At 37.3% G+C, this 26,147-nt stretch overlaps 1 long non-coding RNA gene across 2 annotated transcripts in view; it reads right to left on the bottom strand.

Annotated features, from left to right (window-relative positions):
• LOC113242064 (uncharacterized) overlaps positions 1 to 26,147 on the bottom strand; it is a 338,014-nt gene that overhangs the window by 189,811 nt on the left and 122,056 nt on the right. The gene's annotated exons all lie outside the window — the stretch shown is intronic.

The following is a 26,147-nucleotide window of genomic DNA, read 5'->3' as shown; positions in this document are numbered from 1 at the left end:
TAGCTGGCAGTTCCCTTGGTGTCTGGTTAAGCAGAATTCCCCCTGCAAAACTAGGATGCAAAACAAAGAACAGACATCAGTGTAGAAAGGAAGACAGAACAAAACAAAACCAAGAGAGAAGCAATGTTGTTTGCTGAAAATATTTTTAAATTTTTCAAAAAGAGAGAGCAAACCTTTAAAAGATTGTTTTAATCTTCTGTGTTCTTTTTTCTTCCCTCCTCTCTTTCTAGCCATCCCTTCCTCCCCCACCCGCCCCATCCCATACACACTGCTTTTTGGCTTTCATTTCTCCATCTGCCTTCTTCCTTGTATTTTTTCCCTGAGTCATAAACATTTTATCAGTAAGAAGTCTTCCTATTTCTGACCTTCCTCAGAGCCAAGCATTTGTTTTATCTTATTTATTTTTCCACCTGGAGGGTAAAATCATGATAGTATCAAGTGAAATTGTGAGCAATTATTGCTCTGCCTCCTTCCTTTTAAGACCAGTTTTCCATGCTTCTACAGAAAACTAGATTTCATGCTGCCCCCAATTCTACCACACGCAAGGTACAAAATCCCCGGCCTAAGATAATCTTCACTAAAATTTTGTCACATGATAAATGGCTCTCTCTATTTTCCCTCTATTCGAAAGCCTATTGGGTGGGTCATTTGCCTAAGAAGTTTATCTCAGTTTTCTATCTCATTGCAAAAGATCCCATAAAATTATGTTCATGGAAGTTTTGGTAACTTAATATATCATCCCTTTGGTGGTATGTTCCTTTTAATACTATTAACGCAAAGAAACAAATATATAATGATAAAAATTTAGGCCTCAGCAACAGGCCTTCTGAGTTATTTTCTGATTTTATAATGCAATCATCTATACTGGTTAGGACAGAGATTTGTCCTATGTCTCAGGCAGGGTCCTAAAACCCCTTAGTCTTCTTTTTTTTTTTACAGTAATTTTGCATAAAATTTGAACTCAATACTTTTCTGTTGTCCATTTTTATATATTTAGTTTTCCTAGATTTTTAGAAGGAAGCTTAGCTTACACAGCTTTTTTACCTTCACAGAGAATTCTCTTAAGTTATTTTGTGTAAGGTCAAAAAAAAGATATGGTATAACTGATAAAGGACTTGCATCTAGAATATATAAAGAATTCTTAAAACTATGAAAATAAGCAACCCATTTAAAAAGTGGCAGAAGATTTAACAGACATTTCATTTCACCAAGAAGACACATAGATGGCATTCCGTGTATACAGAGATAAGATACAAAGTTACTCAATGTCATTCATTAGTGATTAGGGAAATACACAATTGAAAGCTTGAGATATTACTACATACCTATCAGAATGACTAAAATAAAAAACACTGACCACACCGAATGTTGCTAGAGATGTGGAGGAAATGGAACTCTTCGTACACTGCTGGTGGGAATGTAAAATGGTGTAACCTCTTTGGAAAATAGTTTGGTGGTTTCTGAAACACTTAAATGTAAAATGGTATAACCTCTTTGGAAAATAGTTTGGTGGTTTCTGAAACACTTAAATGTACACCTACCCTGCGATCTAGCCATTCTACCCCTTAGTATTTATTCAAAAGACATGAGAGCATATGTCCATTCAAAGACTTGTACAGACCTTAGCTACATTTATAATCATCCCAAACTGAAAACAACCTAAATATCTATCAACAGGTGAGTGGATAAACAAATTGTGGCATACCCATGCAACAGAATACTACTTAGCATTAAAGAAGAATGAACTAATGTTATACACATGCAACAACATGGGTAAATCTCAAAATGATTACACTGAGTTTAAAAAAAAAAAAAGCCAGAAAAAAATGAGTGCAAACATTATGATGCAGCTTACATAAAACTCCAGGAAAATGCAAACTAATTTATAGTAACAGAAAACAGATCAGTGATTGCCTGGAGGGGAGCAGATTTGGGCAGGAGAGATGGATCACAAAGAGACATGAGGAAACTTTTGGGATGATGGAAATGTTCACTATCTTGAGTGTGGTGATGGTTTCACATATCAAAACTTGTCAAACTGCACACTTTAAATATGTGCAATGTATTGTATACCAATTATTCCTCAATAAGAATAAATATGGTAGCTTGCCTTCAGGGACTTCTTTGCTCTGTTTACCATCTCCTGCATTTAACGGACTTTCTCTTTCCTTTTTCTATTAAATTTTTATTCTACATCCAGCTCCTCACTGTGGGGACCTGTCCTGAAAGGGTGCTCTGGCATCGGTTTTGAGAGTGTGTGGGAGCTGGGCAAGGGCCATGGAACCCTTGAACTTTTCAGCTCCTGGGGTAAGCAAAATATGTCCCAGTTTCAGCTGCTGCCCTTAAAAGGGACTGCCACATTGCCAAGCAGCACCTTTTGCCCATTTTGGGGCTCTCTTCTTCTCACCCATTGCTTCTCTCACTTTCTCACTGACGTCGTAGCATGCAGCTACTGTGGCTGTACCTGGTTTGTCCCTATCACTTGTCTTTTGGGGTTCATGGGAATGTCTTATCACCTAGTTTTATCCTAAGGCCTATCTATGAGTTTTTGATTTTGCTATTTTTTTTCTGTTTTTATACAGATTGGAGAAATTCCAAAAACTACACTGGCCAAGGCTGTCTCTGTCTTCTTAGAATCCCTGATTGATGGTCTTTTTGAGTTTTTCAGATTAAAAAAAAAATCCCTTTATTGCTCTATTGACAAAAATCAAACACGGCACTTTCATGAGGCATCACATACTGAAATTGGTTGTTTATTCAAGTAATATTTGTTGAGTACCTACTGCATGCCATGTACTATTCCAGGCTTTGGAGATGCAGTAGTGAACAAGGCAGATAATGTCCCTGCTTGCATGGGACTTTAATTCAACAGGGGAAACAAACTAACATATAACATAAGTAAAATACATGGATATGGTCTGAATGTTTGCATCCTGCCCCAAAATTAATATGCTGAAATCCTAATCCCCAAGAGGATGGTATTAGGAGGTAGAGTCTTTGGGAAATGATTAGGTCATGAGGGCTCTGTTCTCAATATTGGGCTTAGCACTCTCCTAAAAAAAGGCCCCAGAGAATTCCCTCACCTCTTTCACAATGTGAGGACACAGCAAGGAGGTGCTGTCCATGAACCAGGGATCAGGCCCTCACCAGCCACCAAATCTGCTAGCACCATGATCTTGGATTTCCCAGCCTCCGGAACTATCAGAAATAAATGTTCATTGTTTCTAAGCTACCCAGTTTATGGTATTTTTGTTATAGCAGCCTTAACAGACTAAGACATCTATGTATAATAATATATTATTTCAGTTTTTAAAATTGTCAGTATGCAGGTGATTAAAGCCTTGGCAATAGATGATGTGATCTGGGAAGAGCATATGGAATTAGGAGAAACAGAAACCTCAATCATATTAAAATTTTAGGTGCAGAATTAAAAGAGAAGCCATGAAACAGACTGAGAAATAAAAATCACAGAGATGGAAATAGGCCAGGCAAGATTAGCATTACAAATGAAAATACAGAAGAGTTTATAAAAGGAGGGAGGTGCAAAATTACTACTTCATAGAGCTTGTCCATGAAGAAAGGAGAGAGGGCAATAGCAGAAAAAGGATGCAAACTCTCAACAGTATGTATTGTTAAGAAGAGAGACAGTTGATGTTTTGGATTGCAGTGAGGAAGCAAAAGTAAGGGAGAAACTATAAAGAAGTGGTGATTTTTGTACCACTAGAATTCCTGTTTGGAGCACATCCAAAAATTTCCCAGCAAGTTTTGATGGAAGTAGAGCCAGGCACCATCCTAGGCACTGGGTATAGAGAAATGTGAACTCCATCCCCTTCTGCCCCATGAGATCATCACAATCTAGTGAAAAGGAGAGGAAAATAGACTTAATTTATTAATTACATTAACTCTTAAACGGCTCCATCAGCACTGTGTACTAGATTGTAAACTAGTTGGTGGAATTTTATTACTGCAAAGGGCTTAGCAAATATCTATTCTCCTTTTTACATGATAAAAATGAATCATAAAAAGTTTAAATAGCTTGTCTAAGGCAACCACAGCTCATTAATGGAAGTTTCCCAATTAGGATAGAGAGTTCAGACTCCTAGGATTCTTTTTACTTGACCAGCACAATGCCTGACTAAAAGCATGCCTATTTATCTTATTTTTAAATACTCCATGCATGTTTTAAATATTTAAAATCCAAATGGTCAACTCCAGCAAAAAAAAAAAAAAAAAAAAAAAAAAAAGCAGACTTGGATAAATTTGAAACCACCCTGCTACCAACATCTAGAAATAATGGAAAAACACAACAAAATTTTTAATGCATATCTAAGTTTGAAAGAAAAAAAAGGAAAATCCCAGGTGGCAAGAACCAGGAAACTGAAAGCCCTAACTGTAAGCACATGAGCTGATTTTGCAGCTGCCCTGGGGTAGGGTCCTATAGTTTGGCAACAGCCAGGGGCTTAGGGTTGCAAAGCACAGGAGACAAGACCTTGGGCCTAAATGATGCAAGGTATTAGAACTAAAACCAGCATGAAGTCAGGACTTTCAAAGCCACACCCTCAGAGGAAAGGATAAGAGAAAGAAAATAGACCACCACCCAAGGCAGATGATAAGAAAGATTATCCATGAGCTCTGGGGAAAAGAAAATGAAAAAATCTCAAGCCTGCAACATGCACAGATTTAAAGACTGAATTTATACCACCTTCATAGTTCGTGATTCCCCTAAAATGAGAAATTAACAAAAAATTAATCTTTCCATAGGGACACAAAGCAGAAATAAAATAAAACCACTTGGAAGGAATACTTCAGTCTAGAAGGCAGAGAATTCACATACTCACATACACATACACACACACAGAGCACCACTAAAGACGGTTAAAACTTGCAAAGCACATATAACCAAGAGTCAGCAACAAAACCAATGGGACGATTAACTTCTTGTAGCAAACGTTGATTGCCCTGCCAGTATGCTTTGGGCCTTGGCCTTTACCACATCATGTTCATTAACTCCCAACCGTAGGTGTCTGCATGTCTGCCTGAGGGTAGTCTCTAAAGCAGCAGCATAAGTTACTCTGTCCTTGCACATAGCAGGCTACATGTTCCAAACAAGTAACACCCACAGAGCAGCCCTCAACCAATGACAAATATGTAAATATCCCAACTCCCTTGCTCCTGGGCAAGAGAGGGAGGTGTGATAACTCTGAGACATGTGTTCTAGCTGTTTCCCACACAATTCCTTCACCACCCAAATAAGCCACTTGCTCTTGCATCTTCTCATGGTCAACTTCTACAGAAACCAGAACTAATAAAATAATGGAACAAATTTTGAATGAGAATATAAAACAAGCATATTTAAAAGTGTTAAGACATAATAGAAGGAATAGAAATTGTAAGTCAAGAGCTAAATATATAGACAAAGGAAGAGGTAGATTTGGAAAAGAAATTAATAGAAGTTACAGAATAAAAATTGGAAATATTAAAACTTCAATGGAAGAGTTAAACAAAAGGTTAGACATAAATATGAGTTAATTAGTGACCAAAAGCATAAGTCTTGGGAAACTACCAAGAATACAGCACAGAGAGTAAAAGGAAAAAAATATGTGAATTAAATGAAAAAATTAATAAAAGCTTGGGGGATTGACAAAAAGTACCAGAATGCCTCCAAAAGGAGGTATAAGCCAAATGGAATAGAGATAGTACTCAAAGATAGACTAGGTTAGAGTTTTCTAAAATTAAAAAAAGATAAGAAAACCCAGATTCAAGAAACACTACTCCTGAGCAGGATATATGAAAATAAATTTACACTTAGGCACATTCCTAGTGAAATTGCAAAATTATCAAAAAGTCTGAAAGGCAACAAAAGAAAAGAGTGTGTATATGGAATTATCCATTATAAGCACAGCAAATTTCTCTCAATAGCAACTGTAGTCATTAAATAATATCTTCAAAGTGTTAGGAGAAAATAACTGTCTACTCCAAATTCATGTCCACTTGAACTCTTACTCAAGATTAAGGGCGAAATAAAAATGTTCCTCAGATGAACAAAAATTGTGATGGTCTGCCATTCACAGATCCTTCTTAAAAGAACACACAAAATTTAGACTTAAGAAAGAAGGAAATTACAGAAGGAAAAAAAATGGAATGAAGGAAGAAATAGTGATCAAGTTAATAGATAAGTATTTAGGAAAACCTGAATAAACAGGGACTGTCAGAAGTAGTGACCACTTGTTTAAAAGGAGGAGCTAAAACCAAGTCTGTACCAAAAGGCTAGATAATAGTAGCATATTAGATGGGGATGGTAATAGCAGTTAAAATACTCCAATGATCTTGTATTGCTTGAAAACAAGATATATTGATCATCCTTAGAGTTTCTTAAGTCAAACATGCATATTTTAAAATGTCAGGATAAGTACTAAGAGAAATGGGAAGTATTTCTAACAAGCTAGTAGAGGAGAAAATAGGAAAAATAAACTTTGTCAATCTAATATAAAGTAAGGAAGGAGAAACAATGAACAAAAATGCCCACAGAAATCACCAAAGATGCTATAAACATACACATGTGTGCACTCACATCGGTAATCACAATGAAAGTAAATGGACTAAAAAGATGCTAAGATTGGACTTTCAAAATCTAGTTACATGATATTTTAAAGAGACTTAAAAATATTGCAGATAAGACAAATAGAAAATAGTAAAATGCTATATTTTTTAAAAGAATATTACTAGTAATTACAAAACTAAACAGGTCATGGAAAATTCAAGAGAATTATATTGTTCCCATCAGTTAGCTATTGCTCTATCACAAACCACCCCAAAATTCAGTGAGTTAAAACATAAATATTTATAATTGTTCATGAGTCTCAGATCAACTGGGAACTTGTGCTGATATGGGCCAGGATCAGCTGACCTTGACTGGGCACACTCATGCATCTATAGTCAATGAATGGGTTGCCCAGCAGTTGCCGGTCTAGGATTGCTTCATTTGCATGCCAGTTCTTGGCTGAGGCAAGGGAGAGACTGGTGAATGGGCCATGTCCCATCACCTAACAGGCTACCTCGAACAGTTGGAAAATTGTAATGAAAACAAGATACACAAAGACCTCTCAAGGCCTAAGCTTAGAAGGGCACATGATCATTTCTAATTCAATATATTAGCTGAAGCCAATATAATAATGAATAAGATCACAGGAATTTCCCTAAAAAAACCAGAGTTCAGTGGAACTTGATCTCTGTGTTCTATATTCAATACTATATGTCAGGATGACAGTGCTAATACATTGAATATCTGGAGAAAAAGAGAAATCAGGCTGATTTAAAAATGCAAAGGGGCACCCGGATGGCTCAGTCAGCTAAGCATCTGCCTTTGGCTCAGGTCATGATCTCAGGATCCTGGGATTGAGCCCATCCTTGGGCTCCCTGCTCCTCACTCAGTAGGGAGTCTGCTTGTCCCTCTGTCCTTCCCCACCGGTCATGGGTGCACTCTATCAATTTTTCTCTCAAATAAATAAATAAAATATTTTAAAAAATAAAAAAAATAAGTAAAAATGCAAAATATCTGTGGGTATCCGAAGATCTAAAGAAAAATTAGTAAAGATAAAAACAAAAGTAACTAACAGTGAAGGTGGGATGTGTAGAGACTTTTTTTTTCCTGAAATCACCTGCATGCACTGCTTTTTAGACTATGAAAACATCCTTTTTCCACTGCCACCACACTATCACAGCTACCTTCTTGTAGTATTTGTCCTATCCTTTCTTACATCCCAAGAAACAGCTGTAACACATGCATTCCAAAGGGTATGGTGATCTCCTTAGGTCAAGACAGTTTTCAAAATCAGAAGAACTTCAACTTGTTCTAAACTTGTTATTATCATACTTTCTTGCTGCTTTTGAATTTAATCTTCCCAATTTAGCTGACAATTATAGAGCAGGCAGGCAAATTCTCTAAGCAGTTATGCCTGGGGGTTTCCATAAAAGAGTAAAACTCTTACAGACCATCAGAGCATTGGATTGACTAAATAGTTTCTGAGAAAAAGGTCAAAAACAGCGGAGCATGTCAAATTAGATTGAAACCCTATGTACTTATAACCCACTGAGGTACAGAAGAATAACATGTATACTATAAATATATATATGGTCATCTTCATTATTTTCTAAACACCTGTATCATCCATTTGAGCAAATAAAGGTACTAGAGGAAATAATCTGAAAGTTTACAGATAACAAACATTTGACATATTTTAGGAGGTAAAATTTGAGACTAACAAAAGTGTTTTCAGCATATTTAGTATTTAAAATGGATTTCCACTTTCATTTTCTCAATAGACTTTCAGAATAGCAAAGGAAATAACAAATACCCATGTGAGACAGGAAAATGGAGATCCAAAAGAGTAAAAAGACTTAACCAGGGTCAAACTTTTGGATTCAATGTCTCTGTTATTAGCAAAAACAGTACACAAAACCTGTTCTTTCTGACCTTCTTTGTCCTGATGAGCACAACATTACAAATTTAATTTCATCCCTTAGGAGTCTCCTCAAGTCATCTGGGTTTGATTGCTGATCTTACAAAGTAGGAGATCCACTTTGGCTAGGTCTCTTCTTCTTGAGTAGATTCCCAAAGTCTGAGGCAGAGGAAGAAAACTACTTATCTTATTGGATATTTGTACATTCTCTGAAAATGATTGATTTTAGTTTCTTAGTAAACAGAGGCACATGTGGCTAGAGACAAAATAACTCATACTACCTGATTAAAAGATGTTATAATGATGTCATTTTTCGAGAACTTTTTTTTTTAATTTAATGCCTGATAAGAAATATATGCTGAAGGGATAAGAGAAAATAAGTGTCAATGCATTGACATGAATTTTGGCAACAAATCATGTCCTTTAGGTCAGTTAATATTGTGAATATCTAATCACCTCAATACCCCCTTTCACTGCCTTGGAAAGATGAGACTCTGCTAAATATTTATAAATGGCAATTGTCTACACAAACTATGCTATTTTCTGGTGTGAGGGAATGCAAATGAGATTGAGCAATAAATAAATAAACAAAATAAAAGCACTGGCTTGCTTTTCCCAGGAAAGTATATCCTGGGACCTTTGGCACTTTTCTGTTTGCTATTTCTGCATTAAGCTAACCTTGAGCTAAAGTATTGTGAGAAAATGAAAAAAAAAAAAAAAAAAAAAAAAAAAAAGCAAGCAGCATGCAGAATGGTTAAGAAGGGAAGAAGGGCCATGATCATTAGTCTGAGATATGTGAAAGAGAAATCAGAGTACATAATCAAGTTGGGGAAAGAACATGTGCACACATGAAGTGATTTATCAGGCGTGATGGACTGATGATTAGCAAACGTAAACTACTATGCACAAAGCTTCCATTAACCAGTACAATTAGACAATTAGCCTGGGCCCTAATTAACCTCATTTTTTTGTTCATATGTGTTTAGCTTGGCAGTGGAGGGGGGTGAAGCACCACACACCAATGTTTTTATTATTTAAAAATTTCCAAAATGTGGTTTCGGACCTTTGCTGTTCTAGCAAGTAAAGTATAATTCCAGTAACATTAGGGATAGGGGTAGGATAGGGAGGGATAGCTCCCATTTCAAATACTTGACCTCACTGCTTCCATTAAATCTTTCATTCAGGATTTTGTAAAGACTTGATGCTATCAAACTGGATACCAGCAATCTCATACAGACCTACAGATTAAGAAATTCTAACAGACTGCCATAAGTGCATATAATGTGTGGACATACTCTGTAAGTTTCTTTTATGAAAAATATAAGTTTATTTTATTAACGTATTTTCCCTTAAAAATAAAGTATATTCAAAATTACAGTTTGTCCAAGATTCCAGCTAACTGGTCTACCAAAGAATTAATAAATATAGAGAAACCATTCATAGAGACCTGATCAGACTTAATGCAGTTAATGCAGACATAGGACTTGAGTCATGACTATGAAAATGCAAACTAGCATTTTGATACATCACAATATTCATATAACATCATGTCAAATAATGGAGGTTAGTCCACTCAAAAAGTTTCTTCTTTGCCTTCCCCTACTGTAAAAATTGGAAATTTGAATATTCAATTTCCCAGCCTCTCTTGTAAGTAAGCAGTCATTGGACACAGTTCTCCACAATGAGAGGGAGGCAGAATTCTGCTGAAAAGACTTCCCTTCCGGAATAAAAAGACGGAGTGTCACAAAGAAGAGTTTTCCCCTTTTTTTCCTACTTGAAATACAGACAGGATGCCTAAGGGTTCAATAGTCATCCTTATACCAGTGAGTCAACCTAGTAAGAAAAAAGCGAAGATAACCCCAAAGTTGTTGGCCCTGGTGTTGTAAAGCTGCCACATCATTGCCAGAACCAATCGTTCGTAGCTTTTGTTGTATGCAAGACCACCCCCCACCAAAAAAAACCAAAAAACCCCACCCAATATATACCTTTTTGAGCTATCATCTATTCTGGTTCCTACAGCTGACTACACCCCTAACTAATGAAAATGCCTTCTATTTTCACAAAGTTTAAGAGGGGCACTCTCCCCTTTACTATTATCTCATTGTTCCTAACCACACATTTGTGCGGTAGGCTAAGTAGTATTAGTCATAGAACTAGTGACAATAACAATGACAGTAATAATAAAAGCAGCTTAGGTATAGAGCACTTACTATGTGCTTCCAGTATGCCAAGTGTTTTAGAAGGCATCATCTCATAAAAGCCCTAGTCCTTTGAAAGCACTCTTAAAAATTTTTTTTTAAAAGATTTTATTTATTTATGTGACAGCGAGAGAGGGAACACAGCAGGGGGAGTGGGAGAGGAAGAAGCAGGCTCCCAGCGGAGGAGCCCGATGTGGGACTAGATCGCGGAATGTGGGGATCACGCCCTGAGCCGAAGGCAGACGCTTAACGACTGCACTACCCAGGCGCCCCACTCTTAAAAATTTTTTAAACTATTAGTTTAAAAAATATACCACAAATCATTCTTATATACTTAACAAATTCAAAGTTCAAACACTTCATAGCCATTTTTCAATTTTTTTTTCCCTAAGAAACATCAATAAGAGGCATTTATCCACATTCTATTTCTATGTATTTGAAAAAGAGGACATTCTTCCTTACCCCCTGCTCACTGAGGGGATTGGATGTTGTTCGTCTGGTCCCATAATATCATTTCAACATCTCCATCACACCTTTGTCACATTCTATTATAGTTATCTGTCTCCCCAGCAAGATTTTCTTATGCATCTTCGTATTGAGTGCCACCTAGCATACTTCATTTAGCACTGTAAACATGTAATAAATATTTGTCCAGTAAACAAAGACGCTTTTAAATTATTGTCTTTGACCTTTTTTTCTGTAATAACTCTGCTTTCGCCTTTCAATTATCATTAGATTATATTATCCTTTATTTCTGCCTCTAGCAAAATTTTTTTAAAATCTGAAAAAGGCTGGGATGCCTGGGTGGCTCAGTCGGTTAAGTGTCTGCCTCTGGCTTAGGTCATGACCCTGGGGTCCTGGGATGCAGCCTGAGTCAGGCTCCCTGCTCAGAGGGGAGTCTGCTTCTCTTGCTCCCTCTGCCCTCCCCCCCACTACGCTTGTGCTCTCTCTCCCGCGCTGTCTCCCTCTCTCAAATAAATAAAATGTTTTTTAAAAAAATCTGAGAAGGGCTTACAGCAATTTGACTTTGTGATTGCAGAGACTGATACGCCTCCAGAATATTAGCATATTTTGTTTAATTTATAAAGATGATGAGCCTCTGATGTTTCTTCCTCTTGCTAAAGAAAAAGGAACCAAAAAAGGAAATTTTGTTGAGTAAATTACTTGTTTCACTTAGAGAATTGTTAACTGAAACACAATAGTAAATACTATCTGTTCATGAAAACACAGTTTAAGTCCAGATTATATGTCCAAAAAGTGAGAAATTTGTCCTCCCTAGCTAAGACTTCTCTATATCAATTTGTTTTTTCCATCATCAAAATAACAGCAGTAGTTTTTTCCAATGTTAAAATATATAAACATACATACATGCACGTATACATGCTTATCGATGTGTGTACATACATGTATGTGTCCATACACATACACACATACATAAACACACACATGTGTGTATACATACAGATATATATATACATACAATTCTGTAAAATATTCTGTTCCCTCCATGTGTGCAGAATTGATAACAGTTTTAAATTTCAACCTCAAGACATTTTTTAAAATAATGACAAGGCTAATAAAATCCTAAAGTTGATGAAAAAACTCAAAAGTTTAGTTTCAAATCCTTTAAATGAATAATTGCATTCACAAGGTCTGTTAAACTTGGCCTTTATATTTCTTATCCTTGTATATTGAGAAATCAACAAAAGTATTCAAAATTCAAGGAATAACGTTTGTGTCTTATTAAGTGTATTCTTGGAAATATTCTCATTATTCTAGCTATTAACACATAAGGTTTTAAGCAAAGGGTTATATAAATGTTATTGGTCTATGTCTTGTTTAGACTATTATCAGTTTGTAATTATATGTTTTTTAAAATGCATTGAATCATTAGATCAATAAACATAAGAGGAACAAAGGTATGGAAAATTGCTATTGCTATAATTATGTCATAGGTCTGAAATGCTACCTATGAACAGATTTTTGGATGAAAAAATTCTGAGTTATAAAATTATGGTTGCATGTGGTTAAATTGCACATGTTTGGGATTATATTATATAAGGCAACAAAATCGTGAGCATCATCTTTCCTTTCTTCCTTCTGAGCAAGCAAGATCCCCAAAGTAGCTTTGAGGATACTTTATTTATGGGCCTGCTAGCTCAGGAGCCACACACCAATTCATCATGCTCCTGCTTTGTGCCATCTGTTATAAATAAATATCCCTGCCTGCAACTTTCTGTCGGGGCATGTGTTTACTGTTATGCAGATGAATGCAATATGGGAAGACATTAAAGTTAAAAAAGAGAAAAATTGCTTATGAAAATGTCTATCGAACGTATATATTCCTACCACTTGTGTACGAAGGTTCGGATCACATGAAGGCCTACAGCCCAAGCAGGCTCTGACTCAGAGCTCCTCGTTTAGCTTGCGGCTACCTGGGGAGTAGGTGCAAACAAGCAGGGGCTGACATGGCTAGGTTAACAAAGAAGAGTGCACAGCCAAGGCTTCTTCCCAGAGTGCTTTACCGTTTCACACAACATACTGCTGTGACTTTGGGGAGAGGACAGACAGGTAATGTGGGAACAGTGTTAGAGAGTTTTGAAGGTGGCTGTCGGCACTCAAGCTAAAGAGCGAAGAAAAGCCTCCAGGGGCCTTTGAGAAGCAGAGTGACATGGTCAAAGTTCTCAGAAAGCAAAATAATTCTGAGAAGTGTGTAGAAAATGTTTGAAGTGGAAAGAGCCTGGAAGGTTGGGAATTAAGCCAGACAGAAAAAATGATGACAGTAACTCCAAGAGTAAAACACCGTAAACAACCTCTGGAACCAGTTACTGAATTCTCATGCACACTTGAGACAGTTGAAGGCCCTTTTCTCCTATGGCAGCTTAGGCTTCTCCACCACCTTCCCAGAATTCCCACATACCAAGAACAAGGAAGGAGCCGTCCACAAGGACAGAGCAGGGGACATCTACAACACACTACGTTTCAGTAAGTGGGCAGAGTTATCTGTAACCCCTATGTCAACGAGAAGACATAAGGCCCAGAAAACTCACATGTAGCAATACAGTGCCGAGAAAACATTTCATTGACTTACTAAAAACTTTAACCAGGCTTTTTCCCCAAAAAGGAAGAGCAATGAAATTAGGACAAGCAGTCTAAAGACATCTATTTGACTTTCACTTGCTTCAACGATTATAGTATATACCAACAACCACATATGAAAACAGTATGAGTAGTTTTCATACCTGGAGTATCAAAAACACATCACTGTTTTCAGCAGTGAAATAAAGAAATCTGGTACTTAATGAGGGTAACTTTACCTTAAAAATGTGTTTACAATCATTTTTTTCTTTATGCTTAAATTTAAAAACTATATAACTCGACTATGAATTTACTGGAATTCCTTATGGCCCAGGTGGAGTGTTTTACTTGGTAAATCTGTATGAGGAAAGGACACCTCTAAGTTAACATAAGACAATAACTTATTTCCCAAAGTCAACATCAACAGCAACCTCACCCCCAGGGTGTCATTAAAGACTTGGTATATTTTCCAAAGAATATTTTTGAAAGCCTCTTCTTTCGGCATTTTAATATTCTTCAGTGTTGTCTGCTAGTCATTTTATTATTTCCTTTAATGATTTAATTCAATGCTCTTTGCTGTGTTCCTCAGAAGATTAATTGTTCCTATTATTTATTTTTAGAACAAGATTTCTCCTTGAAAATAGGCCCTGATCTTTTCCTTTTTTATTGGACTTAAATATTTTTGCTTGGAAATCAGAGCTTGTGATTGAATTTGAATTAAAACAACAACAACAACAACAACAGAAGAGGGGCACCTGGGTGGCTCAGACAGTTAAGCATCCGACTCTTGATTTAGGCTCAGGTGCTGATCTCAGGGTCATGGGATAGATGCCCAAATTGCTGGCCTCTGCATCAGCATGGAGCCTGCTTAAGATTCTCTCTCTTCCTCTCCCTCTGCCCTCCTCATCCCCCCCACAGGTTTGCATGAGTGCTCTCTCTCTAAAAAAAAAAAAAAGACTACCTTTCATTAAGAGCAAATATCATTCTAACCAATTTGTGTTGTTCATGATGTTTTCCAATTTTTGAAAATTTCCAGAGTCCTAATTTTAAAACTGTGCTGTAAGCAAAGTAGGTTACTGATAAGAAAGTACCTATCATTATTCATTATATATCAAACTACTTGATTTGGGGTTCTAATAATTGCTAAAAGTGGTAATCACTAATTACAGGACAAATTAATAAATGCCCAATCACACTTCTAAATCATGATTTAAATAGATTTACAGGTAAGGAATAGACATTACCCGTACATTCCTCCACCTGGCAGAGTTCCATATCAAAGCTGAACTTTTATACCTGTAACATTCATAGTGGCAGAGCGAGCCGTACTTTCAAACTTGCTCTCATTTAAGCTACGGCACGGCACTGGCAGTTCCTGGACGTGGGCTTTGCACTAAACAAGTTCCACACTTGGACAAAGTCGAGTATGCATGAGCATTTGTGGCTAAACATAAAAAGAAGTTGGTGTAGGGGGTGGGTGCAAGTTTCAGTCTTGATAATTTTCTACTTTGCCAATCAGCCCGAGTGTTTCTTATTTCCTTTCTACCTGAACTGTTTGCCGGAGAGATGACAAATAATGGAACTGATAGTAACTTTCCAGTGAGTAAGAACAGTCCCTTCTATCTGAGAGGAAGAATGTCAGGTCTGCAAAAGCCAAATGATCCAAAGGACCCAAGAGGAAAAACACCCAGCATGACTCCAGCACCTTGGGTCTCCTCCCCAAACAAGCCCTGTGCTGCTATCAGTTTTGATAAGCAGGCTTTCCTCACCCATGAGGCTATAACATGATAATGTCATTCAATAACCCTCACACCCTTTCCTGCTATTTGTCCAGCACAGGAAACTGAGGATTTTCTTGTCGTGTGGACACAGCGGAAATATCTAGCCAGCAAATACTGACCCTTGCATGCAAACAGACCCATATCCTCTTTCCGCCTGACAACTTCCTTCCTGCATGCTAAGAACAATCTACCCTTCTTTTTTTTTTTTTTCCGGACTTTATACTGACTACTCTGAAAGCCCTTGGGGAGACCAATGTAAACTTCCACTCAACAGCTGGATTCTCAGACAAATAGGCTGACGTTGAACATGGTTGAAGGCACTGAAGATGCCCTCTATATATGGTGATATTGTATGAAAACAGTGTCTACATACCACCAACAGACATGTGCCTGAAGAATTTGGCTTCTCTGGACAATTGCAACAGATATTTCAGATCAGAATCTAAAATATTTAAAATTATAGGCCAGAAAGTTCCCTTTAGCTATACCGCAGAACCGAACCTTCACACCTGGGAATTTAAAACATAGCCATGTAGACCTGGAGAGGCAGAGGCAGCGGCACGTCCCAATTAGCAGCTAAATCCATTTTGCTCAACCCAGCGCCACGGTGGGCTCGCTAGCGATATTAAAAATGACTATTCATCTTTGAGTTAGGTAGTAAGACCTAGTGAGGTAAGTTATTTTGCTAATCACACCTCACACCTCAAGCAAGGACAATGGGTCTTACCAGATTTCTTTCTGAAATAATGAAAGCTTAAGCCCAATAGTCAAAAACCTTGTGCACATTGGCTATATTTAATTACCAGAAAAACTTCTTGATATTCAAAAGACAAAGAACTCAAGCTCTGAAACCTAACCTAAATTTAAAAAAAAAAAAAATAGGCATAGTTTGCATCCTTGTATGAAATTGGTGTTTTAGAACGTGGTGGCCAATAATGGGCACAATTTAAAAGCTCATTTAATATTGTCAATTATTTCATTCAGTTGAGAACGTTTCACTTCCTGAACAAACTTCGTATCAGGATATGCCTCTGCAGCCAAAGCTCAGGAGCATGTAACAGGGAAGAGAAGAAGGCTATCTGGGGAAGGCAAGGCTGCCAAGCCTGAAGTCTGTTATCACCAGCTGCCTCTTTCCTCATATGTCCTCAAGTGCTCTCCAAAACTTCTACACATAAAATGATACCTAACAATGGTAAAAAAGAATAAACACTGCTATGTTTTTAGGGCAGTTGTTGAGTTGGTAAATAGCATTCATGGCCACTTATGACCTTTTATCAAATTATCCAAATGATGAGTTTTCTGGCCTTGAATCCACACACAGAAGTTTATTTAAAAATGTATAATATTAAAGGACGTTTAAAAGTACTGAGTACAAGTTGTCACCAGCATTGTAGTGAGGGATGGACTCAAACTCAGTCTTCTAGTCCCTAATCAATAATTCATTTGATTATACATGTTATCACCATGATCAAAAAAATAAACATAAAAATAATATTGGAAGTATTCCAAACACCTATTAAGTGCTTCTATTTTGTCATGAAATGTGCTAAGAGTTTTGCACAGATGATCTCATTTAAACTCCACTACAAACCTGAAAGGCAGGTAGTATTATTTTACAGTATTGTATTACTAGCTGACATTTATTGAGCACTCATGATGTGCAAAGCACAGAACTAATTAAATTAATCCTAACAAGAATCCTGAGATAAAAGCGTTGTTCTGACTTTTACAGATGAAGTAACTGAGAGCTGAAAAGACATTTAAGTGGTGGGGCTGGACCTAGGCACCAGGAAACCTGAAAGTTTAGAGTCTAAGACCTTGAGGGAGTCCCTGAGTTTCAGGTTCCTCATCTCTGACATGGGTCTAAAAATAACAGTCTCACCCCCTCACAGGGCTGTAAATGGACCAAAGGAGAAAAGGCGTGTGAAAAATTAAAATGGAATTTCCCTAGCCCTTAATGCACACAATTTCAAATCACTAGGGTAAATGACAGGCTGTATGTCAATTAAACATAAAAGCCACATTTCTCCTCTGTGGCTTTTTGTTTCTTCACTTCCTTTAACAATTTCTGACATTTTCATGAGCTTGTTCAAAAGAAAGAAAGCCATGCCATTTTGAGAGCAAAGAGCAATTTACTTCGTAATTGATTGGGTAAAATGTCAAGAAAACGAAGAAACAGAAGGGTATTGGTGTTGGCTGCAGCTATAAAAACAACCCAGTTAACGTGGATGAAAGTTGTGGAAAAGCACAGTAAGAGAGAATCTTATGCATCTATAGTTATTTGCTCAAAGACACTGCTACCTCAATTCTAATATTCATCCTTGAAAGCAAAAACGCACTGATTGGCCCATTTTAGTTCAGTGTTTTCTTTGGGAGGCATGATCTCAGAGGGAAGTTATGGAGCAGCAGAAACACTCAGTGTCTCCATCACAGAACCCCAGTGTTAGGAGTTCCTGCTCACACACCCACAGCCACACAAGGCTCCAGTCCCACAAAGGCAGCTCATGGAAATACTAACCCTCCCAAGAGAGAATGTTACCTGGAGTGTAGGAATGAACATATACCACTTCTGAATGGCGTCTCAGCTTGGTTTGAAAAGATGGGATAGAAAGGAGAGAGTTTTCAATAATTTCATATATTATCTGCCTCTGTTCTCTCTTCCATAATGATGGCTGAATGGCGATAATAACTAATGCTTATTGAATGCCTCCAAGTGCAAGATACTGTGCCAAGCAATCCACATTATGTCTCCTAATCCTAACCACACTCCTCGATGTAGATACTATAATCTTAAGCATGAGGAATTTAAAGAACAAAGAGATTAAGTGTGTACAACTTGTAATAGAGCTAGGATACAAATCCTTAAAATTTGATTCCAGTCTCTGGAATCCCTACATTAAGGGATAGCTTCTGATCAACGATAATAATAATAACAACAACAATAATAATTAGAAGAAAATAAACAGTGAGTTTATTTCCATCAAAAAAATCAACAGATAGTTGGGCCTTGCTAGGTATAAAGTAATGAATAAGGCAGGAATGTCTTGCCTCTGTCAACATGGAGTTTACTGTCTAGCAGATAAAATAGATTTGAACAACAATTTTTAAGTGCATTGAGTCTTATTTAGAGTTCTAAGTACATATTCTAATAGAGCATACCTCAAGAACCTTTAATCTAGTTCAGGGGATAGGTTAGGAAGCAGCATATAAATGGAAAGAGGAAGGATGAGTAAGTATTAAGTAGATAAAAGGAAGATGAAGAGCCTTCCAGAGAGAGATACTGGTGAGTGAGTGAGTGAGTGTGTGTGTGTGTGTGTGTGTGTGTGTGTAGGAAGGAGCATTTCAATACAAACCAACTCCATACATCCCTACCTGCATACTAGTCATATACAAAGAATGGTATGAGTGTTCTCTGTTAAACAAAGACGAGCAAGGTCAAGCCACACTTTTAGAAACTCACAATGTCATAGAAGAGACAAAGCCATATAGAAATATGGGGAAAATAGTGGTAGGTGGCATGAGGACACACAAACAAGATGTCAAGAAAGGATAAAGAAAGAAGTTAATACTGACATGAAGGGGAGCTTTTAACTGGTCCTTGAAGGATGGGGTAACCTTCACAATTTGGTGAATGATCTACTCATGAATAGGCAACAGATGGGAAAGCAGGGGTTAGCCAGCATATAAAGGCTCAACAACCCCTACCCTCAGCCCAAAATAGGAATGAGATCCCCAAATGAGGGAATTGGGGGTAACTAATGAAAATTGAGGCATGGAGATGACAGCAGAGATAGCAGTAAGAGAGTAGGAAGGAGGGCTTAGGTTGAGTGAATTCCTGGCATTGCTCCCATTTAGTTTTTCCCTCTCCTATAAAGTATGGTGTTGGGAGGGCAGGCTGAGTTTAAAATGCAGACACAAGCCTGGGCAGATATCCGCACCCTATGCAGCAACGTGAAAAGAACAAAGACGTTAAAAAGAGAATGAGAAAAGACATTATCATACTTCAGAGAACAACAGCAAAATTGTAGTCCAGAGACCTTTTTTGTAGATGGGAACACAGAGCACCTGAAATGTAGTAGCTAGTCATTGAGTACGTGTAAAGAGAATCTGAAAGCCCATGAAATATACACATAAACTTCACAGAAGCAAGATGGAAAATGTGAATTCAGAAAAGAGAAGGAAGAAGCTGGAGAACTGACCTGTGACTAATAAACAATTGTCAACTCCCTAGCATGATACACTGTAATAAATAATAAGCAGAAATACACCTGTACAATATGCCTACAATAAATAATGACAAATAACAAATATTTGCAGAATTATTTATAGTGCCTGAAGCATGTATTTTGACATATATTATTTCAACTAATCTTGTAAACCACCTTGTAAGATAAGTATAAATCACGTCAAAATGGAATGCCAGTAGATACTTATCTATTGAGAGATAAATGGCCAAGAAATAAGATTCTAAATACCTAAGTACTGTCCTAGACCAGTTATCTCTCCATGAGATCTCTGAATTAAAAAAAAAAAAATGCCCTAGGGAACAAAGAACGATTTATTACTCTCTGAGGTTTTGACCTCATCACTGACATGGACGCTAGCCTTCTGGGCCATGTGGAAGATTTCTTTTGTCCTAGCAAAGCAGATTCAACTAGAGTACAGCCAAAGCAATTCTAAAGGCCTATACTGCCTCCTACCACCTGCCATCCAAAGCCTAACCATTAGATCTTACCGTTCCAGTGGAAGAAAAGTCCAAACCAGAATTCATGTGCCAGTCAGAAGCAGCAGAAATCACAAAAGTAAGAGTGACTGTCCTGGATCTCAGTCTAGATTTTGGGAAACTCTTCCAAGTCAGTCTCACTTTACCAGCCTTGTGGCAATATGAAAGATGGCATGTTGCCTCGACAGGGAACTTATCCAAGCTCATGGGACAGGGACAAGAAGATCCTTAAAGGCCACATGAGTGTGAGGCAGTCTTCAACTTGGCATAGCCTTTAGTACTGAGTCAATGAAATGAACCCAAACAACTCATAGCAGTGTTTTCCTAGAGAAGAAGCCCTCAGCTTCTTTCTCCTGCAAAGAAGTATTAGTATCCCCACTTGATAGTTGTCAACGGCTTGACTAAGAACATACAATAATGAAAAATGAACCAGAAACAGAATCCAGATCTTTTACTTCAGATTCCTTGCTCTTAGTTAAAATGAGAACTTTAATGCTTTAGGCAATTAAATTTTCACGATATGATTTGTATATTCACAAATAATACTTTTGTATTCCTAAGTCCCATCTTAAAAACTCATTTTGGAGAACAAAAATACCCGAAGCAAGACATATATTAAATAAAACAGCAATATTGTCATCATGCTGATGTCTTCTCTGAAATACTCATGTTAGTGCACAAGGAGGGACAAGAAACAGGACTACACCCTGATTGACACTGTCCTGTTTGCTGAATATGAGGAGTGCATAGAGCACTGTAGACCTGAGTCCACGTGAATTTGGTAATGTTGAAGCAGGGTCCCCAGCTACTGTATTTTTCAACATCTTTGTGAACACAGGGGAAAGCCCCAGTAGTTGGAAATCTTGTTCTAAGAATCAAGATTCTGTAACAAGGGACTCATATGACCTGCCAACAAGCTGGTAGGTATATTTTGGAAGCCATTTTAATGTAATATTTTGCCTCAGGAGAGCTTGTTTGGTTTTAATAAAAGTCCTCAACGAGGATGACCCAGTACATCATTTCTCTTGCTTCTAATTTAAGAATCTGGTACATAAAAGCATAAAGAGTGTGAAGGAAATGGATCATGACCTTATGACATTTGGCATGATTTCTGAGGCAGGTGTCAGATAGGTTCATAAGCAACTATCTTGCCAAATCTTATCAAAACCTAAAAGACAAAAAGAGAAGAAAAAATACACACTTTATAATTGACATCAAAAAGGAAGTCATTTTATTTTTAGTTCATTTGCTTTGGAGGGAGAGCCAACTAACTGGAAAGAGTCCATAATTTAACCAACATCAGACCATCTTACTACATTCCCCATTGAAACTTAATAAATGTTAGTTTCCAGATTTACTGACTTCACAATTTTCTCCAGTTAATGATCAGCAAGCACCTTTTATTACTTTAAATGAAAACAAAATGAAGACCTGAAATCTCGTGATCAAGAATTGATTTCTGGCGGACAAGCAAAATTGTTTGGTCTATTTTTATGGTTGATATAATTGTATTCAAAACCCATAAACAATGTACATCCACTTCAATACTTTTTCAGCTCGTCTTTGGTCATAAACTTTAATTAAAACAAAACATCCCTTAGGTAAATCAAAGGAAGTGCCATTGAAATAATATAAACACCCGAGGAACCTTGGGCAGTTTCCATGCTCAAGTCTGATTAGATGGAAAAGCACCAAGCACTTGTGTCAGTAGACCAACCAATAGAGTTTGTGACTATGAGAACTTCCTCTAGTATTAAAGATCTTTGGCATAGTTTCTGGGAAAACTTGTGCCAAATTTCTCTATTCCAAGAGAGGGTTTTCCACTTGGAGGCTGTGGTATCTATAAAGGCTATCTTTCACGAGCAGAGTGTCCTCTATTTAGCTGTCAGAAGGCCTGTCTATCGCAGGACTCAGACTGTCTGTCCCATTTGGCTGATGTCAGAAACTTATGCTAGAGTTATGGCAGAGAAAACATGTTTTCCATTACGCCCACACCAAAGTGTTGATTAAGGTGGCACATGTCAGACCTGGGAGTAGCCAGCACTCAGAAATAGTATAGACCTTTTACAGATGCTGAAATTGTTTCCAGAAAATTCAACATCTCAGCTTATCTTTTTTTTTTCTTTTCTTTTTTTTTTTTAAGATAGAAAAGAACCCAGAGCATTTTGTGCTTATTTTTAAGCTAGTACTTTAACCGTGTCTGATTTTTTTTTTTTTTTTTTTTTTTTTTGGTACCATATTCAGACCTTCCCTTTGTGTTTGCGGTCAAAGAACCTTGAAAATTGGATTCTATAAGAGGCAAAGATTTCAAATTTTACTTGAGATTTAGTGCTCTCTATAAAGGGTCCTCTTTATAAGAAAATGATTCTTAAGCTTTTTAGAATTCTGAGCCCTTACAAAAGCTGTCAGAACTATGCATTCTTTCTCAGAAAACAATTGTGCAGGATCACAAACCTATGTGCAACACTGAAGAGTTCCAAGGGGCTCAGGTTAAAGACCACTGTTTTAAATGAAGCCAGACATAATCATATAGCAGGCAGACTGAATTTTTGCTGATAGATAAGAATAGAATCTCTTCACAAAACATAAATACTGGTAAGTCCATATAATTTAGGCAGCTGTTAGGAGTTGTTAGATTCTTCTAATCCTGGAAGGCAGTAAAACGCAGAGGTTATCCCAAAGGCCAGCAAGCCCTTATGTGTAAGTCTCCCATGGAAGGCCAGCTTCTTAGAGAGTATACTGGTTTCCAATGGCCAATAGTCAAAACTACATTACTTCTCTTTTAGGAAATACACAGGCAGAGTCTTAAAGTGACAATGACTAGGGTCGCCAGATTTAGTAAATAAAATACAGAATAAGGAGTTAAATTTGAATTTCTGATAAATGATCAATAATTTTTAGCATAAGCATATCCCAAATACTACATGGGACATGCTTACAACCAGAAATGATTCATTGTTTTTCTGAAATCAAATTTAACTGTATTTTAGCTGGCAACCCTATCATGATCCAGAATTCACAGCCAGATCACTGGCTACTCCTGACAGTGAGATCTAGATTTCTAGTATTTTCTAAAAAGTAAGTAATGCAAATTACCAGTAGGTTTCGCAGAGCTACTGCAGTGCACTCTTGGGTTATCAGTAGTTAAAGCAAGCCAAAGTGATAAGAGATTCATAGTTATCACTCTCATTTTTCCCCCAATTATTTAACCTCGGCTCACAAAGTCATTTGTTCATCTTTCTCTCACCCCTAAATCTGGGTATTTGATGGTCTTCAGTCCTCGATCTTGTCTATTCATCCTTTCCCACCATGCATTTTCATGTACCTCATTACTTCAATAGCTTTACTAACAACTCCCCAATCCACACTGCTATTCATTCTAATTTCAGACTGCTTTTTCCTGATGCCAACTGAGCCTTATGTCAGAAATGGATTCATTAAACCCCATAATGGGGCGCCTGGGTGGCTCAGTTGGTTAAGAATTGGACTCTTGATTTCGGCTCAGGTCATAATCTCAAGGTTGTGAGATGAGTCCAGTGGAGGGCTCCATGCTGAGCATGGAGCCTGCTTAAGATTCTCTCTCTGCCTCTGCCCTTTGCCCCCACTCCCCTTGCATGCACACTCTCTAAAAACAAAACAAAACAAAACAAAACCATAATAACATCTCAACACACCTCCAAATAGCAAAGCATTGTTTGTTCTCTTATTTCCCTTTTTCCCTTCTTCCACAGTCCTAGACTTAGTTAACTAAATCCTGTATATCTACCTGTTAAATACCTTCCCATTCACTACATTCTTTCATTTTCCTTTCCCTGTACTCTAGCTCAGATCCTCATCATCTCTTTCCTGTATTAATTGTGTTAGCCTCAAATTCATCTCCCCACGTCTATTCTTTTGCCACTACAGTGCATCTACATCATGGCTGCATTAACCTCCTTTCTTATTTAACCATTTCACTGAGTGTCTACCATGGATATATGAAAATAATAAGACTAATTTTTGCCCTCAAGAAAAGTACATTCCAATGGAGGAGGCAGAAATATATGGTTACAGAAGAATGTAACCAGCCCTAGGACAGACAATAGCACAAAGTACAGTTGTTAGAGAAGTATGTTATGGGTATGGATGATGGTGGTAGAAAAGGTTTTCCAATGCTTGGATGGGATGACACCTGAAGTGAGTTTTAACCAGATCAGTGTTAGCCATTAAGCAGAGAGACTAGAGTTCCAGGCAAAAATAATACCATGTGTAAACACATGGAAATATTAAAAAAATGTGACACTTTGAAGAAACTGGTAGGGAACATGTAATGCTAAAAAAAGAGGTGATAAGTGTAACAGGTAGGAAGGGCCACATAAGCCACTTTAATAATTTAGCTTCTACCATGAAAGCAATGGAGAGTCTTGATCAGATTTGTATTTTGAAAAAGGAATGAAAGGATATGAAAAATGTCTTGTAAGTGACAAGGTCTGGGGCAGGGAGACAGTGAGAAGCTACTGCAGGGATCTCTGTGGGAATGGTGAAGACCTTTGTTAGGAGCAACAGTGATACTACGAAAGGATTCATGAGATATTTGGGAAGAAAATTTTAGATTATTTGGTGATGGATTACATGTGGAAGGTAAGGAAAAGCATGTCTTTGGTTATATGAAGGTTTGGTGAAACCTTCCCTAATTCCCATTGTCTACAGTAGTGGTTTTTAACCAGGGATGATTTTGCTCCTCGGGGAATATGGTAAAGTCTGGAGACATTTTTGGTTGCCAGAAGAGGGGAAATAAGGAGGAGCAGAATGCCCCTAGGTCAGGGCACAGAAAAGATGCACAGGACAGCCCCTCACAACAGAGAATTATCCGGTTCAAAACATCCATAGTTCCACCACTGAGAAACTCTGTTATACAGCAGTAAATGGATCTCCTACCCTGAGATGTAAGGCTCTTGAAAATATTGCCCAATTCCTTTCCAGGATAAATATATATCGCCCTATAAGTATTCTATAGACCAAGCAAAAATGATCTATTCCTGATTTCCCAAATATATCTCTCATTCTCAACCTTAACAATCTTGCTTTTACTATTATTCTCTTAGCCAGGAACATTTCCTCACCACCCCACCCCATCTCTCATTTAATTGTCAAAATGCTACTACTGCCTCCTTCATGAAGTTTCCTATAATTTGCCTTTCTGGATAAACTCTCTGCATTTATTTTGTGGCATTCATTACATTGTACCTGGTAAATGTATCACTAGTTGACTGACTTTATCTTATCCTACTCTTTGAAGAAAAACCTTAACAGGCCAAGCACAGTGACCTCAACAAAGTAGGCATTCAATAAATAGTTGCTAAAATCAAGTATGACTTTCTAAAGTCTGAAATCATCAATGTCTAAGTTTCCCTTTTATTCATGTGGACAATGCGGGGTTGACAGGTTCTCATTTATAAATGTTAAATATCATATGCAATGTCAATAACCTATAACTAATATTCAGTTCTATAAATATTGAACTTTCTTAGAACATTGAATATACTCATCATCACAACCCATGAAATATTTGAGTTTTGTCCTTAAGTTCTTCTTCCAGTCCAGGTTTTGGATTTGCTTAGTAGAGTAGATGCTTAAGATTCCTTATACATCTTTACACACTGATTTACCTGTCTACCAGGTGTTCTACATTGCCCTCCAACTGCTCATTTTAAGCTATTTAATTCTACAATGCATGTTTCATTGCTGATATCCTTACAAAATTTTTCTGCCTGGTAAAATAAAACCTGTTCTTTGTCAGTTTAATAGATGCCACTAAACTACTTCGTAGAAACACTGGGAAATATGAATGGCATGGGTGGCCAAGACTTTGCTTCTAGATTTTTACTTTATTGCCTTTTGACTTTTACAAGACTTACTTAAGGACAAA

This window comes from Ursus arctos, unplaced genomic scaffold (assembly GCF_023065955.2).
Source record: "Ursus arctos isolate Adak ecotype North America unplaced genomic scaffold, UrsArc2.0 scaffold_36, whole genome shotgun sequence".
NCBI lineage: Eukaryota > Metazoa > Chordata > Mammalia > Carnivora > Ursidae > Ursus > Ursus arctos.
Note: the sequence above shows the minus strand (reverse complement) of the source record. Positions and strands in the feature narration are given on the sequence as shown.